The sequence below is a fragment of the Pieris brassicae genome, chromosome 10, assembly GCF_905147105.1.
Source record: "Pieris brassicae chromosome 10, ilPieBrab1.1, whole genome shotgun sequence".
NCBI lineage: Eukaryota > Metazoa > Arthropoda > Insecta > Lepidoptera > Pieridae > Pieris > Pieris brassicae.
Window position 1 is genome coordinate 17,707,498 of NC_059674.1, and position 15,233 is coordinate 17,722,730.

At 33.5% G+C, this 15,233-nt stretch overlaps 1 protein-coding gene across 1 annotated transcript in view; it reads right to left on the reverse strand.

The window, feature by feature from the left end:
- The window catches only part of LOC123715019 (semaphorin-2A), a 347,042-nt gene that overhangs the window by 194,821 nt on the left and 136,988 nt on the right, over positions 1–15,233 (reverse strand). The window contains exon 2 of the mRNA XM_045669800.1: positions 5,994–6,024. The gene's annotated coding sequence lies outside the window, so the exon portion shown is untranslated. The remainder of the gene's footprint in view (positions 1–5,993; positions 6,025–15,233) is intronic.

A 15,233-nucleotide genomic window follows, 5' to 3' on the forward strand; every position in this document is an offset into this window, starting at 1 on the left:
TGTATTACGTTTAGAACGTATAACAAAACGACGCGTTTTAGTACTTATGAGACTTTTAAACTATAAAAATAACAAATCAAATTATTTAATCTGTGTTTATAAATCGTGATCATTGATTCCTATATTCTCAAACGATATTCAAAATTTTCTGTAAATTATAGGCGTCAATTCAATGATTCGAAAGAATTTTATTTTTTAACTTAAACTTAACTTAAATTCCGTAACTTAGTGGTAAGATGTACGTGAAGTACAAACTAAAAGAATCGATTCACAAATTCAATTTACGTGAATTAATAGAGAAGAACTAAAACTTGTAAATTAATATAAAATCATTTACATAAATTTTATCTTTGTTGTTGATTAAATTTTAAGCTATCTTGATAACTTGAAAATTTAAGAAGTGAAACTTCTTTATGACCTTATTTTTCAAAAAATGTACTGTATAAAACTTTACAGAAATTGGTTAAATAAAATAAAATTAGATAAAGTTTAACAAAATAATTTTATTATAATAGACATGACTATAGATAATACCATTATTTCATTTTAACTTATTACTACAAAGATTATTACAGAATTTAATTAATTGTAACTGATTTATTACTAACACTGTTATCGTTATTATATATTTTTGTTATTAATGGCTTCGAATCAACCGTGGTAGGGACAAGAAAAAGATGGCAAGTAACGGGAAAATGTGAGGCGTAACCCAAAAATGTGACAGTTAATTTCTTTTCAACGCTGACAAAGAAGTTTCACTTCAAAAAATTACATGTAATAGAACTCTTTCCTAGAACCGAATCTATAATTTCCAAAGTGCGCTTTGAAATCGGGTGTCAATTGTTACATTCATGTATTCGTGCAGCTAGAAGGGAGTAAAAATTTAGACTACATAATTGAGATTTAAACTAAAAGCATTCACGGAATAATTATTTTAACAAGTTAAAAGCTTACTGTGTTACACCAAAAGGGAACCCTGACGTATTCATAGAGTTAAGTACTATTTCCCCAAGTTACTTCCTTTTTCATCGCTTTTGTTTAAAATTTTAGTAGGTTATTAAAACTTAGTAATTAGCTATGTTTACTTACCCTTTCACGGTATAAAATATTTTATATGGTTAAATTTTTTAGTAGCTTTTAACTCCGGTACGAAACATAATATAATAATTATTCGTTATATAATATTTTATATTACGAACCCATTCAACTTAGGGTCCAAAGAGAAAGGTGCGTACCAATTCTTAAAAGGCCGGCAATGCACTCGCGAGCCTTAGCGAAAGTAAAAAATATATGTTTATAAATATCGATATAAAGGTTGAATGTTAAATTTTAATACATTAATTAAGTTTTAAAAATATAAGGCGTATAAATATACACCTTTAGTTTAGTTTAATCACAAGACTTCCAAGAAAGAACTTTATTTCTTTACGCAAACCAGTGAATCAACAAACTACCTTAGGGGACCCGATTCCAAAGTAAATAACGTGAAATGGATAGGTCAACAAACGCATAATACAGTCAAATTATGATCATTACATTGCTGTAATCAGTGTAATTACGTTTGTTTAATAAGAATTGTATCTTATGAAATAAAAAAAATATGTTTATTCATTTTAAGTTCAATTTCAAAATATATATAAAACTAAGCCGGAGGCGAACGGGCGTGTTGCCGACCTTTCAAGGAATGCTCTTTTCTTGAAGGTCTCTAAGTCGTATCGGTTTGGAATAGCCCTCTACTGATAGCTGGTTCCAGAAAGAGATGGTGCGTGACAGAAAGTTCATTAAAAAGCGCTGTGTTGTGGAATACCAGGATGGAATGGATGGAATTTCGCATTCTGCCTCGGCATTCGATGATGGAGTTCAGCCTTAGGTATTTGTCTGAACAATTCTTCATACTCCTTATATTATAGTTAGTAGTCTCTACGCAAAGCTACAATATTAGAAACAGGTCCTCAACCATTCGAGCAGCCCTACGTTGGAAGCGATTGAATGGAGCTGGTACTGGGGGTGTATAAAAATGAGGTTGCAAAAATATAAGCACTCAATCAACTAACTGTTTGTTGCCTAATCATTAGTTTGTAATCTAAAAAATAAATTTCATCCTTCATGAGACAGAATTGACAATTCACTCGAATTACCAGAGCTTACATTTTAATAGTGTGGTTTTTAAGACTACACCTTTTGATATTTTGACTTTTCAAGTGCTGGAATAACCTGCAATAAATGAATCCTTCAAACTGCCTTCCGTAACTTCCGGTTTCGGTTATACCGCAGTTCATATATAAGTATGATCATAAATATAAATAACGTAGTACAATAGACGTACGATTGTCCTTTACACCAAGTGTCAAATTACAAGTTCGAATTCAGGTTGTTTTCATCGCAACCGTAATAACATAGGCGCGGTGACCGATAACATCTTTCAATGGGGTGTATTCATGACTGGCGTCAATCGATACAGCAAGCTATGAATATTTGAAGCGTTTGAGTTCGTCCGCACCACCTGACCTGTCTAATTGAAATAGTCGTGTATAGTATCTTCTTTCAACAGCTTTTTTTAGAGTAAATATTAAAATAAATAAATATCTTTATGGGCAATACATAGGTGCCGAATTTTGAGTCATAAGAGTCCTAAGCAAAGCATTAACACTTGTTAGGGTATCACTGTGTTTGATTTACTACGTGAATATTATAAATATCAACCCGAGACGGCCCCAGCCAAGGTCCAAGTCTAGCAGGACGCCCTTGCGCGCGAGTAAAATTCCGACCGATCTACGCTCGCCAAGCCAGCCCGAGCTAAGCTATTAAGGCGCGTAAGGCCAAAAGCGAGAGTCAATTAATAAAATTATGAAAATATGAGAGTGGTAGGTAGGGTACTGCTTGCAATCGATCAGCTCGCATGCATCATTCACCACTTTCATAATAGAACAACAAAAATGTTCTTAATGCATAATTTATAGTTAAATAGTTTATTTACATAAGAAAATCAAACGAGAACTACCAAAAAGGAGTTGGTACGCTATTGTAAGGTCCCAAAATAGTATTTAAACGGAAATACTAGAAGGCAGCAGATGGCAGGTTCCACAAACCCTTGTTGCAGGACACGACAAAACTGCCTTAAATTACGTCAAGATCCTGTCCTGGACACCGATGTTTGCAATGTTGTGTCTAATCCCTCACTATAAATTAAAACAATACCCAAACAGCAATTTAAAATCAGCGTAAATGCGTCAGTAATTAATTTTGTATAGCTATACAAAGGACCCGTTATGAAATATTTGACCGGGTATTTCCGTGGCGTTCTGAAAACATTATTTTTTTTACGAGGGAATATTTTTAAGCTGAACAAACAATAGGCAACACTCGTTTACGTACTTCTAAATTACGCAGCAATTCGAATGGAAAATGAAATGCTTGCTTGCGAGCCATTAAGCAATTTGATGTTAACACTCGTCCCCTCATTTTCCTGTTACCGCAGAAATTGTACGATATACTCGCTTTAAAAATGGGGTAACGATAGGGCCCCAGAAACTGGAAACCCTGATGTGTGTGATTAAAGCCTTAAAATAAATAATCCACTATTACTGGCCTCTTTCATAGACACTGTCTTCAGAGCCTCAGCTAGCATCGGAATACAGGGCGTAGACATATAGAATGACGTTCAGTTTCGTGGTAATTTAGAGGACAATGCTAAAATTGGTAAGCTAAGATAAGATACTTCGACCAGTGGCACTGCTTTCAACTAGATAAAATGCAAATTCGGCACTGTATGGAGTACTGTTCTCACCCCTTGGTGGGAGCTCCCCAGTACCAGCTTCCCCTTGACCGTATTCAACGAAGCCCCGTTCGAATCGTTGACGACCAGTATTCAATAGGTGTGTTAACGAACATGGAGCACCTATTATGTCTTTTAAGTTTAGTTTGTTTTTTAGTTTCCTGTTTAGTTTTGTCTTAATAACTGTGTATAACATGTATTTTTGCACTTCTTGCCTATCTTATGTAATTTAATACTTTTTTTCTTTACTCACAGTGGTTGCCTGGAAGAGATTGCTCGAAATCGATAAGGCCTCCTTTTGATATAATTATGTTATTTTTTATTATTATTTTGTAATGTAACGAAGTGTTAATAAATAAAATATCCATGGTTCATAAAGATCCATGGAGGCTATCGTGCCACGGGTTCCGGTACATGTCCGATAAGAGTTCACCTCATTGGAGGATTATGGAAATTCAAATAACATTATTTTTAAATAAAATATATATACTTAAAACTATACGAAAATAAACATTCTTTTTTAGATAAAAAAGAGAAAAAGAAATGTCAATATAATTAATTCTTTTTAATGTACTTTAAATTGAAACCATATTCATTATTGTTTCTCTGGAAATGAACAATACAAAATTGTTTACCTACTCTAAACTACCTCACCAAAAGAACCCTCGAAAATCTACTGCCGCATTTACCATGGAGAACGTTCAGAAGTGTTCGAATCAATACCTTCAGCTTATAGTATTATCTTTGGTTAACATAGCTTTTACACATTGAAAGAAAACAATTTTTTAACCGCATTAAAGCTATTTGTATTATTATAGTTATAAGCACGCGAAACGTCGGAAAAATTTAAATTTAAAATTATGTAAATAATTATAAGTTTATAGTAATACAAATAGCTTTAATCCAGTTAAAAAAATGTTTACCTTCAGCTTAGTTTCATCATCGGACGTCGACGTCCTTCGTTCCACTACTAAGCCTTTTTAAAGGCAGATTAGCCGCGTGATACCACTATGTGGAACGAGCTGCCCACTGAGGTATTTTCGAACCAATTCGCCCAAAGTCGAGACGTCCTTTAAGATAAGAGCGTACCAATTCTTAAAAGGCCGTCAACGTACTCGTGAGTCTCCTACCCGTTTACTAAAAGAAGGAGGTAATTTTTTTTCGATAAATTAACATATTACATTCGTTAATTCAAATATTTTTGACATAAGCAGCAGCGTGCAGCCGGCGTTCAAAAAGTCGAATTAAATATTTACAATTTAAAGAAACCGCCAAAACGCTTTGAAGGCAAGATTGCGTCGCACCACTCTCTATCACGTATTATGTATTTAACACGTCAACAAACGTTAAGTTCAATTAAATTAAAATAAAAGTAAAAGACACTATGATGACTGTCAAAGACATACACGGTACTTCATAGTTTAACTAAAATGTAACCGTTCTGTGTCACGTTACTAACGTAAAAAATCAATATTTTTATTTTTGATAAATTAATGATTACAAGTTATTTTACTCCATAACACTTTTAAGTCTCTATACAAATCACTCTCAGTAACTCATCATTATTTATCATACTGTCAAATATCATAAATGCAGCGAGAGTCAGAACTTGCGATCCGTCAAAAAAGGTTTTATTTCAAAAACACTTACGTACACCAAAGACAATGTTCATTCCCTTTCAATTACCAACAAATTGATAGCGGTGTGAATCTTTTTCACATAAAGTACCTGTCTCTGGCTAAAGACTGAGCTGAGTTTTTTAATCAAACACATTGCAATCCGTCAATTGGATGCGGCACTGACTAAAACAAAGCGATAAATTAAGGCGGAAAATGGGAGGCGAACGCTGGCTCGTATTGAAAGATTTACTTCCTCTGTTTAATTGCAATAACAGCTAGGCACGTTGGTATCGTATTTTTCTCTTTACACTTTACCTCTTATTGCCTTCGGGCCGTTAAATAAATTTATGATGCCCGACCAAGTTCAACCCACCTCGACAATTGGCGGTAAAATTAGGTGAAAACGAGAAAAGAGGGAATTAGCTTGACTTTAGCACATACATTACGCCGTTTGAATTTCCCTTTCAAAAGTTTTCCTGACCGCTAGGTTAGTTTCTCATTAGGGCTACCTGTCTAAGGGATATTACACTGCTTGATGGACTGGACCCGAAACTTTAGTGTAAAATTTGTCCAGATTTAATGTAAAAACTCAAACTCACATTAGCGTTCCTTTAAAGCCGGCAATCTAATCTGAAACAAGAAACAAACACATCTAAATAACAATGAAATTGTAATAAAAAGTTGGAGCACGCGACCGAAATTGTACGGGGATGTTTAACAAATTATAATTTACGACTTTAAATTTATTTGAAATTAAATTGGATATTACGTTTCCTAGCCTAGTGACGGACAACCTTGTGGTCGTGTGTTCGATGCTGTACTGTTATTTACTTTCAGTGACAGTGTTAACTATCTGGGATATCGTCATAAGAAAATCGGTAGATTTTAAATTCGTATTTGTTGAGCACAGAAGACCTATAGAAAATAATCACAAAAATGTTAGGATGTATATAAATTTACTCGAAGTATCTAATATTTTTTATGTATGAAATTTTTGTAACTTTAAGGTTAATAATATTAATCTTATTATATATACAGTGCTGCCATCTAATCGAATTTATTTATGCCATTGCAATAGAGCTCTAATGATATTCGACGAACTTTGTAAAAGCATTGAGTATCAGATTTTACGTCGTATTAATTTTATAATCAATAAAACTCCAATGATAAATACATATGGGCGAGTATATATATATACTATGACAGATTTTACGAAATAGAATATGAAATTTAAGAATGCTGACTCGTAGCGGGTCCCACGTCGTCGACGGACACTAAGCAAAATGTAATTTCCCCCCAAATGACCTCTTACGTGACCCGGGGAGGCTTTTATGGAATTATTTTCAACCAAATTAATGCCTGAGACATGTCCAACTTAACAGATGACCCAAAAACGTTGTCAAGATAGGGCTTAAATACATTTTTAATTAAGTCAAAATATTTAAATATTTTTTTTTTAATCATCTATTTACAAACGTCTTCTTATTTCAAGAACTCGGTATTAAGCAGTGTCTGTTCTTAACAGTACAATCTCGCATCCTGACATTCTTCGGACGTCATCTTGGCGTGGTGATCAGTCCATAAAACGGCTTGTAGTCTACGGGAAGGTGGAAGGCACTAGACCGCGCGGAAGGTTACCTACGCGTTGGACTGACCAGTTAAGTCTGCCGTAGGAGGTTCACCCAATGAGTGCACCAGGATAACCTCTAATAGGCAACGGTGGCGTAACGTCGTGAAGCGTATCACATCTGCCCCTTCCAATACCACTACTACATACGGATCACGGCCGCTTTGTTAAGAGTGTACCGGATAAGAACTGAAGAGGTTAACACTGTTAAATCGCTACTAATTTTGTAATAAAGGTATTTAAACCCCTTAAAAAATTTATATTTAAACTATAATAAGCCACTTAAATAATTAAATAACATAATTTAAATTAATAAATTAAAATATTTAATATATATGTATTTTTATGATGGGCAATATTTAAGGCAAGACAACAAGAGATGGAGAAGAAAGAAGTCATGGTCGTGAACCGTATGAAAGTGGACCGCAGAGGAGTTATTTGACTACAGGAATATATTCGATTATTAAAATGAAAAGTTCCCTTGTAGTGGGATGTCAAGACATAGTATTATTGAATAAATCTTAATTAGATTAAAATCAAAACTAATAAACAATGTTATCGACATCTCTCGATTTAGTTCAGTGTTCGATCAGGCAGAAGTTTAGTTCTTATAGTTCGTAATTATAGTTAACTCTTAGGAGTGAGAAATTGCTTTATCCTACTTAAAACTTTCTTATTACTTGGAAATTGTTCAGTAATTTGGAAATTAAAATGGTCGAGATTTATTGCTACTTTTTGCTTATGACTCTTACCAGATGTTAATAGTTGTATATTAGAGCGAGCAGTAATGGCCTAGTGGCTTCAGCATGCGACTCTCATCCCTGAGGTTCGATCCTCGGCTGTGCACCAATGGTCTTTCTTTCTATGAGCGCATTTAACTTTCACTCAAACGGTGAAGGATAATATCGTGAGGAAACCGGCTTGCCTTAGTCGTCGGTGTGCTTCAGGCACAGAAGGCTGATCACCTACTTGCCTATTAGATTAACCAATGATCATGAAACAGATACAAAAATCTTTAATAGTTATATTATATAATTCAGACATCTTCCTTTTTACCTTACGAAAACATTAACGGAAACTTTATTGAACGTATATTTTCAAACAAAATAGTATTGTAATCTTCCTTTTTTTAGTCACGTTCTTCATTACGGTCATAGTGGTGTTGCATAGCTTTCACCATTTCCCCCTGTTCTCAGTAAGCCTTTAGCGCCTGTGCAATACTCATAACAAACTTCTCGACGTATATTATAAATAAATTATAAGCAAAGACGAAATGTGAAGTCAAGACACGAGGAGCAGGATAATGACTAGAAACGTGAAAATATAGGTAGAAGTAGTACAACGAGGTATAGGAACTAGTACAGCACCCGAATAACGAAGGACCAAAGACTGGATGGACAAATAGGTAATACAGGCAAACGTATGCAGTAATTTTAAAAGTTGTTAATTATAACCCTTTTGACATAAACATAATGACAATTTTTATTATATATATATAGTGATAATTTAAAAATATATATGTCGCTGATTCGGAGCGATTAAAATTTGTCAAGTTTTCACTATCGTCGTCCGACATTTTAATTTAATTTATAAAGGCCTCCACATCCAGCTAAGACGCAGATCAGAGAGGAACTACACTAAACGATGCAACACACTTCTGACAAATTAAATTTGATACATTGACAATTTACAACCATGTCTATGATACTGCGTGGTGTTGCCATTTTGCTACAAAAATGCCATATATTTTATCTAACTTTAAGGTTGATATTAATTAAAGTATCATCATTGAAACAAAAATTAAAGCCATACCTATAATAACAAGCTTAAGTCATAAATGTTCTGAAAACGCGTCTTAACCATCGCTACAATCAGAGCTTATGCATAAATTTGAATTTTCAATTAAGAATCTCTGAAGAAAATTTTATTAGACATAAAGAGAAACCTTTGGTCTCTTAGACGAAATACGTAGCCCGTTTTAAGGAACATAGATATCACTGGAGCTATGAAAAGAACTGTTATTGAGTTGTCATGGGATGCTCAGAAATATAATATTTCAAAATTCTGCTGTTTAGTTCAATCAATATTGTCATTGTCACAAAAAAATATAATTAGATTGGTTTAGAAACTAGAGTTTTACGATTTAAAGAATTAAAAAGATATTATTATGTGTTGCAGAAAAATGTCTACCAGGCTACCATGCTTGATGGGGCGTGCACTACTATAACCAATTTGGAATAACGCAAAGCGACTCTATCGCATTTCCTGTTCTTAGACGGCTGCACCCCAAAACGCTTGAAAGGCGTTCGCGAGATATCTTAAATGAGTTTCGTTATCTCTGCAAAAGAAAATGGGATTAATAGTTAACAGAGATTCCCAAGCGCGCTAAATATCCACTTTAACACTTAAAATAGCAGCTAAGTACTGGTTTTTCTCGAGTTCATTTAATTCCAAAAGTTTAAACAGATTGTCGGAAACCACTGTTGTACTACTTCTAAGAAATGCCAATTTAGATCGATAAATAGTACTTATTTAACTCATCTGTCCATGTGAAACTTCAATAGGGCGTGTTTAAACGGTCATTTCTCTGTATACGGTATTTTATGGCGCTTCATAGAAGACAACTTGTTTAGTTCTGTCAGTACGGGGAGCTTAGTCAAGATAGAACAGTAGTGTATGTAGAAATTCGAAAAGTAAATTTGTATGAAAATGACAGTTCGTGTCGATAAATTTTCATACAAATTCAGACTATTCACTGATTACTACGTCTACCAACACTTCGTCGATTTTAGGCATAAAATATTCGATCTATTTGTATTCAGACACGGTTAAGAATTACAGGCTGGACCAGAAGTTTGCTAAATGAGCTCTCATACGTAAAACAACGTTGTAACTTGTCATCGTAGCGTTTTGTCTACCACAGCTTCAATATAAAACAATTTAGTTTTAATCTAGAAACTTAATTTTTTCGTTATCAAAAAACATCACAGTCACCAGTATCTAACCCTTAATAAATAAAAATTTGCATATGTGAGCGTGAATAATGGAACCCGCTGACTCAGCATGTGTGATCATGAAATTGCGGACGTAAGATATCAATGATTTCTAAGAGCGTCCAAACTTTAGTCTGGAGGCTTTATGCAAAGGACCTGACTCCATAAAACGACCATAAAGGCCCTCGCTCAAAGAATGCAAAGTGAGCGCACTATAAACTCTTGGCCTTTCGGTGGCATCCTTTACGATAGATTTATATTCATGACACTATCTCCAACGCGTAAAATTTCGGGCAATGGCGATCTAGAAGCGGCATATGTAATTTTGTTTGAATAAGTAAGAAGGAAGGACAAAGGCTATTTGATCTTTCTGTCTTGTGTCTACTAAGAATAAATAAAGTCTTATTTATGGGTTGTATCATAAATGGATTTGGGAGGGTCCGTTATTGATTTTGTATGCAAAGTTTTAAGCATAGAGATCAGGGACTATAAATGCATATTGGAACGAAAATAAAAACAAAACAATGTTTGAGTAAACTTAAGGAGATAATGAATATTTCATTGATAAAAGTAGTTTTACGTACAACAGATACTTAATTTATTTTGTATATAACACCTGATGTTAAGTGATACACATTGCGTTGGCGACCTTATAAGAATTGGTACGCTCTTTTCTTGAAGCACCCTCAGTTGAATTTGCTCGGAAATACTTCAGTGAGCAACTGGTTCCAGATAGTGGTGGTGCGCGGAAAAGCTTCCTTAACAAACGCTCAGTTGTGGAACTACGGACGTCGAGGTGATACGGATGGTATTTTGTATTCTGCCATAACGTCTGATGATGAAACTGATCTGCAGGTATTAGTCTTAGTAAATTCGGTAGAAGATGCAGAGAGTTCCCACATCTCTACGCAACGCCAAGTACGTAGTATTTTAGTTTGGGCATAGTATATAAGATAGGAAGCATAAAATAGTTTTTTATAATTTCTTTATATAGGAATAGTAATTGGGGGGGGGGGGGGTATAACTTTAAATCGTTGAGCAATTTATTTCTATTTTAATATTTGGACGTGGATTATGTTTTTCTGGTTTATTTTGTCTTATTCATTTTAATTATGGGCGTTAAAGTACTCGGAGTTTCTTTATACGGGGATCATACATTTTATAACTTAAATGATTTAATAATTGGAAATCGACCACCTTCAATTTATTTTGTGGAATTGCAATAAGTTAATAGATTAGTCATACATGAGTAACAATAATTATATGACTAATAATTTATTTTTTAGAGCGGGTTTTATTTGTTTTATTATTCACTATATGGGTGTTATAATTTAGCGTCGTAAAGATTTTATCCTAAAGAGTTTTTTGTCTTAATAAGTGACTAGTATGTTCACATTTCGTTCACATAGTTTTATATAAAGAGTTTATTTCCTTCACGTACAAGAAATATGTCATTGTATTTCAGACACTTATTATTTCCACGATACACAAGGGAGTCTCTATACATCACTTTATCTCAACACCTGGTTCGAAAACTTGCTTAATTTGTTGAAAAAGTAATTTCGGTTTACGACTGGTCAGTTTATATTGCCCATTTTATTGTTTGAAACTTGAGCGGTCCTGTAATAAAAATTTGGGATCTTTCGTACAAGAAATAAAAGTAAATCTTCAGCTAAGTACTGTTTAAAGAATTTCATTTATTCCACAGAGAAGTAATAATAATTTGTTGCGACGTTTATGTAGCCATTTTATGAGACAGAGTGTATGTGCTTCTAAGCTTTAAAGTTAGTTAACTATAATTAAGTATATAAAACAATAATAAGAAGAAGACTTTTTATGCTAAAAATGAATTAACTTTTATTTTGTTTCTTAAGCTTCAAAAGCATAAAATAAAGTAAATCAGTTTAAAACTTTTTTAGGTCTGGGCCTCAGATTTCTGCATCTGTCTTATGATCATTTGTTAATCTAATAGACACGTAAGTGATCAGCCTTCTGTGCCTGACGCACGCTGTCGTCTTTCTTGGTTCGGGTAAGCCGGTTTCGGCTTTCGTTTTGGAATGTTAATTGCGCACATAGAAAGAAAGTCCATTGGTACACAGCCGGGTTCGAACCTACGACCTCAGAGATGAGAGTCACACACTGAAGCCACTAGGACAACTGCTCATAAGTAAAGAAAAACTAAACTATTTCCTGGATTGGGCCTATCAAAATCACAACAGTAATTATTTTAATATTTCTCATAATATTATTGGTTTTTTTTTATACAACAAACGGGCAGGAGGCTTACTGGATGTTAACTGATTGCTAGTAAACTCGGTACGCTTTTTTCTTGAAGGACACTAATTCGAATTGGTACGGAAATATTTCAGTGGGCAACTGGTTCTAGAGGTGTCCGGCAAAACTGCCTTAACAAAGTTGATATGTATGGAATTTTATATTCTAGCTGGACATCCTATGGTGAAACTTTGCTGCAGGTAATCTAAACAATCCCGTTGAACACTGGTAACACACAATGGTAAACGTGGTAGAAGTTGTAGAGAGATCCACATCTCATCGTTATGGTTTAACTATTTACACAAATGAAATAAATTTTCATACTCCAACTTTATAAACAGTCTACATGACACGACAAATTTGCAAACAACAATGAAAAGGAAGAAAAATTAGTTACAATGTAATTACATCAGTTGGGAGCTGAATATATTGGTCCAAGTTTCTAATTAATAGGGACGAGGATCTTGCAATAAAACTGGCTTAATTAAAGATGCAACGCCAACGAGTAAATCGTAGGGGTCCGACGGTATCAAGAGAAATGTTCATGAAAACACAATTTTTCATTCCTTTGGTCTATTTGTATGTGTCTAGTTTTTTACTCTGAATGTATACAAACCTTGTATTTGATAATATCTTTATGAAACTTATTTTATAAATCAGTGGTAAGGTCTGCTTATTAGCTATCATTTAAAAATGACGGTGTTTCTTGACTAATTTTGATGAATATGAAAACTACGTCTCACAAAAGATTTTAATGTTACAAGAGGCAGACGGGCAGGGCAGAATACTTCAGTGGTCAGCTGGTCCACATAGTGGTAGTGCGCGGCAAAAACTGCCTTAGAAAACGCTCAGTTGTGGAAAGACGGACGTCGAAGTGATACGGATGGTATTTTGTATCCTGCCTAAATGTCTGATGATGAAACTCAGCTGCAGGTATTAGTCCGAACAACTCCTCTGAACACTCTCCATGGTAAACGTGATAAAAGAAGCAGAGAGATCCCACATCTATGTAAAGCCAAGGGATCAAGATCAATATTTTAACTTCTGAACAATTTTGTAATTGGTAATAAATTGTATTGTATTATTACAACACCATTTGATAGTTAATATCACGAAATCTAAGACGTAAGATTTGTATTAATAAAAATGCGCAGTCTCAGTAAAAAGACATAGAAAACATATGTTTATCACTGGTTGACTAGCGGTGGGGCATGTATTTTTAGAGGGTACGCTGAAATTGTCTGGAATAATAGGTAATTCATTACCAAGCAAACAGACTATATAATAGCTATAAAAGACTTTGGAAAATGTTATATCTGTTTGAGAAAAGTATGGAGTCATAAGGACATTGATTTAACTGGTAGTGTGACTCGCCATTAACACGGTACAGCAAGAGTATTTTAGTTTAAACAGTGTATAAAACTCATTAATCAATATAAAACGTGGAATAAATTTAGTATAGCGTCTATCACCATGATATTTTTTCATCTAAAATGTGGTTACTATGGCAAATATATTTACCACATTATAATAATAATTTATTTGCAAGAATTCGGTTAAAAAATTATGGTGGTACAATCTAATGTTCGCATAATCTGCCACACGAAGGCGTGCAAATTTGTCTCAAAAGGAATTTGACATAGAAGTTACTTACATTATGAATCATATTATTATAGTCAATTTATATACTATTTGTACAAAAGTAGTACATTACATCGATTTTTAAAAACTCTTGCAAGATCTTTTAATGTTTTTTATAAATTATTATAAACCTTGACTGACATACAAATGGTGTTTTTCCTATGACGTCTAGATTTAGACTATGACTCTCATATGTCAAAATCAAATAAGTTTTACATACGGTAGTCACACTTAATGCTAAATCTGAAGTCTGAAGCGCTATGTCCAAATTCTTACATTTGTAGCAATGAATAAGGTGAATAATTAAGGTGAATTTGTTTGAAATGTGTACTAAATTGAAGTATCTTCTTAATAGATATGCTTAAAATGTTTGATACATTTATCTGCTGCACGGATCTCCGTTATCAAAGACATCGCGCCTACTGAATGCTGTCTCCGACACTATCAACATGCATGTATATGTTCGCAAAGTGAATTCACAATAGCGATATTGTGTATCTTAACTATGTATGTACTTTATCACATTGTATTTTTTCTCGATATTATCGTATGATATAGTCTGTCAGGGTAATGTATGTATTGCTGTAAATAAATAAATAAATTTACTAACAACAATAAATTAATATTAATATAAATAATGTTACGATAAATGCATGGTCTGGGTCACCCACCCAACAGATAAAAACTTAAAAATACCTTTGGTTTAGCCCTTCATCAAATTAAAATCTAGTATTCCCAAATGAAAATGCTCACCACAAATTTTGGGCGTGCAAATGAAATCTTTGCTAAATTGGTTAACCATTAATTTGTGAATTGTTTTTTGAGCATTAACGAAATACAACATTAAGTATGTTACATTATAATGTTTGTGACATTGATTATAATTGTGTTAAAATTGGCGATATAATCTGTTCGAGTTTACAATATTGTTATGTCCGTAATTATGCAATTAATATTTGTTTAATAGTTTACGTTAAATTAGATTACTGGTACAGATTTTAACTACTATTTCTATAATAAACATAATTTTGTTTATAATTAATAAATCAAAGGAAAAACTTAGTTCGACGTGCCTTTCTGTGAAAGTTGTCAAGAATAATGAGCTGTAATATAATAATAGTACCTTGAAACAATATATATTCAGAAACAAGCTATTGTTTGCAACTGCATGTAATTTGAAATCTATAATATGAATTACTATAAAGACAGTTATAATTATTTGATTCTTTTTTAAGCTTAGCTGTTCATTCATAGGTATATATAGTTTTCTTATATAAGTTGTTGTATATTTTATTAATCAATTT